Below are 3,715 nucleotides of genomic sequence, written 5' to 3'. Positions count from 1 at the left end.
GGGACTCTGATGTGGCCCCGTCCCGTGTCCCATCCCTGTGGGGGCGAAACCCGCCGTGGGAAAGGGCATAGAGGTGAACCTCTTCGCGTCTGTCCGGTTTATCTCACGCGGGTGGGTGTGAAGCACTCAAATCAGATTAGAGATCAGATTTTTTTTTTCTTTTCAATTTTATTTTATTTAGGCTGGAATGTTTATAAAAGTGGAGACCATAAACAGTCGACATGTGTATTTCCATCACACACCAGAAAAAAAAGAAAAAAGAAAACAACCACAAACCTGGCTTGTCAGGGCTTCCCACTAACACTGCTTGCACTGGGTAGTTAGAAATTTAGTTTGCAATTGTTCGAAGAAGCCCGAAGCATGAAAAAAAATTAATCTTTCCAGTATGACATGGTAACCAAAAGGACAGTTAGGGCAAACTAAATGGCTTTAGTGTGATACCAGAGAATCTGCAAAGGCTTCAAACTCTGCTTAGAGCTCTGATCTAGCACGCTCAAAATATCCCCTTTTGTTCTCCAGCTGCCTATAAAACTCCAGAAGAGGAGCGCTCTCATTTTTACACTGGAGTTCTCGGTCCGGAGAGAACAATATACTCCTATCTCTTTTCAAATGATCCGGAGATTCTCACAACAGACAGGCAATCACTCGAAGCACGAATATCCTTTTTTTTTTTTTCAAGAACTGCTCGGCCTATTGTTTGAAGTGGGATTCAGTGCACAGCCCAAAGAGAAAAGGAAAAAAAAAATCTTAGGAGCCCGGTTTGGTATTGCACAGAGAGAGAGCTGACAAAATATTATAGCGTGTTTCCTCGAAGTGCATGGTGAGAGCCGGCAGTGTGTTCCCGAAAAGAGGTTGCTTTTTATTTCCACACTCCCCACCCCCCTCCCCCCCCCAAGATTGTGATAGTCTTTGTATGTCTTTCTTTTGATCCCACAGAGAGAATGCAATATACATATATGTGTTTGCTCTCCATACAAGTAATGCCATACAATGGAATATGCGGCCGGTTAGTCCTCATAATGCTTAGTTTTGCTGTAATTAATTGAAAACAGTTATTAGGTCGTCATTGGCAATAGCGTAAATAATTGCAGCAGATTTTTGCTTAAAATTGACCGGTCATAGAGTGATAGATCGATTTGAGGTATAAAAATGATGTATCAAAACATCAATGTCGATTATTTGAAATATTGTAGTCGAATCTTTTTATTGCTTCATCGGTTAAGTGTCTGAAAGTGCTGTGTTCCAACATATATTTATGTTGTCAATACTGTCAAAACTGTCAGTTTTATTACAGTGGATTTGTAATACATTTCGGATTTGCTCATTTACATAAAATGTCCACCTCAGATACCCCTCCTTTTCTCCATCTCTGGAAATCTGTGTCAGTTTAATGAAAGGATTCAACACTCATACCTGAAGAGGAAAAAAAAAAAAAAAGGAAAAGAAATAAAAGAAAAAAAGAGAGAGAGAAAAAAAAGGAGGTATTGCTCCATTATGTCCAATTTAAACAGCCCTTTGGAAAGCTTGGGCTATTTCTGACTCACCAAAAGAGGGAATTCCTCTCCCCCCTCCCTCCCCCGGCCCCGCTTATTTCCCCAGTAGAATTTAAACACTTTTCTACTCTCACACCTAGATTAAGCCCTCCGGGAGAATTGGGAAACTGGACAGAGTTACATTGATGAGCCAAAGCACACCTGTGAATGCCACAACCTTCCCAAAGAGAGCAATAACCCCCCAGACCACGCACACACACGCAGGGGTTTGAGTACCGCTAGAAAGAAGGAGACAAAAGGAGCAATAAATATGTGTCTGATCCTTTCCTAACGGTTTGGAGCCCAAAGGAAAAAAGCAAACTCTAAGCAGCATTGGGCATTTGATGCCCCCCTATTTTATCAGGGTCTGATCGATGTGATTATTCCCTTTAACTGTAAGGAGTGATTATTTATTAGCATGATCTCAGGCAACTCTCTAATTTCCTCCAAGAGCCTAGCTGAGGGATGGAGAAACCCAGGAATAAATAAATAAATCCATTTGCACAATAAACTCTCTTCGATAGAACAAACACTGAAATTAGGCAAGTAACTTTATTCCACACCCCTTTCCGAGGATGAGGGTGTTGGTGAGATGGACCTGAGGGGTGTATGGGTCGGTTTCTTTCCCCTTCCTTTCCCCGACCCCCCAGGGATATCTACATTTAAATAGATGCTGAAGAGATTTCTGAGTTCGCGGGAAAGAAGGACGGTTAGTTAAGGGAATGGCAGCACGCCTGGCAGGTATTTTAATGACTGTCCCTTCCTTTGAACACTTTCAATTTCTCTGCTTCTTGTCCAGAATACGTTTCCCAAATCAAGTATGATTTCTGTTGTAATTCTCGTGTGTATTTGTGATCCCTTCTGAGGTAAATTGAGAAGTTCGCTGCGCAAAAGGAGGAAATCGCCCCTGGGGTGCTTTGTTTACTTTGGTTTGTAAAATCCTGCTAGGAGATGGTTTCCTCAGTGTGTGGCAAGTGTTTCTTCAAGAAATTCATCAGCCCTTCTACAATTACTTCGAGCTCCGAGGGAAGAAAGCTGCCGTCACTTTCTCACATCCCAAGGTGTTGCATGGGGGAGAGAAGAAAAGGCTGGAGCATTTAATTATAATGGGGAGGGGTGGGGGGTGGGGAGAAGGGAGGCTGCAGAAAGCCGTCCCAAGCCGTACCTGGAAAAGAAAAACCTGCAAGGGTGTATTTGGGAAGCGTGTGCCATTTAGACATGGGGAAAAGTACCCCATCTTGTGCAGTAATTTGTCTGAACAATAAACATAATTGGAACAAAATCAGTTGGAAGTTTCTGCGTTTTTAATTACGTTTCATTTTGTGGTAAGCCGTAAAATTATGAATGCCTCTCAATTAAACACTATCCACTTGTAAAGCATTTAACAACAATTATTCCTTAATCAGTTGGAATGTTAGCCACAAATGATGCTGTTAAACATCAAAGGGATGCCTTAGACATTACCTTTTAGTCATAAGTAAGAGGATTAATTTCTATAATTAGAGGGGATAAATATGTGCATAAATAAATCTAATTTTTTTACATGTTCTCATCCTGTCTGGGAGAGGCGAGGATCTTTGACATCGCTCGCACCCCCAGCTTTCCCCGGTCGGAGGGGACTCGGGAGCAACGAGGTGAAAAGACCCCTGCGGAGACCCCCGGTTCTGCGCGCAGCTCCGTAGGCGCCGGCCCGTCCCCCGCGGCCGCACCAGGGTTGGGGCTGGGCCTGGGATTCGGGTCCATCACGGACAAGGGGCTTCGGGGGAATTTGCTTCCCTACTCGGTTTTTATCTACCTGAGGGTTTTTTTTGGTTTTTTACGGCACCTGTGGTCTACCCGGCGGTTCATTTCCCTTGGGGACAATTTGCTGTCCCCAAACGAAGCTCGAGATTTGAGTCGAATACCGCAAATAAAATTAGCATGACCTTGATTACACCCTGTATGAATATCTCATTTACCTAATGACTTTATGTCACGTACGGAGAGGGTCAATTTCCTTTTAACCTTTCCCATTGCTGCAGTAAGCATTCTTTTATAATCAATGGCTGTTTGAATAATCAATTCGCATTTTATGATCCCTGACAAACTCAATATACGTGTGCCTGGCTTCAGCAAAGCAGCCGGCCCCGTTCCGCGCCGTTTTCACGTCCGAAGAGTTTGCGGCAGGGTTTCCGGGCTCCCCG

General features: G+C 43.5%; 1 long non-coding RNA gene across 1 annotated transcript in view; it reads left to right on the top strand.

Annotated features, from left to right (window-relative positions):
- Nucleotides 1-2,817, top strand: part of LOC108448574 — a 7,863-nt gene extending 5,046 nt beyond the window's left edge. Inside the window, exon 3 of the long non-coding RNA XR_001864515.1 lies at nt 520-2,817. This is a non-coding gene — a long non-coding RNA (uncharacterized LOC108448574). The remainder of the gene's footprint in view (nt 1-519) is intronic.
- Nucleotides 2,818-3,715: the final 898 nt, after the last annotated feature.

The sequence above is a fragment of the Corvus brachyrhynchos genome, unplaced genomic scaffold (assembly GCF_000691975.1).
Source record: "Corvus brachyrhynchos isolate BGI_N302 unplaced genomic scaffold, ASM69197v1 scaffold115, whole genome shotgun sequence".
In the NCBI taxonomy this organism is placed as follows: domain Eukaryota; kingdom Metazoa; phylum Chordata; class Aves; order Passeriformes; family Corvidae; genus Corvus; species Corvus brachyrhynchos.
The sequence above is the reverse complement of the archived record's forward strand: the minus strand, read 5'-3'. Positions and strand labels throughout refer to the sequence as shown.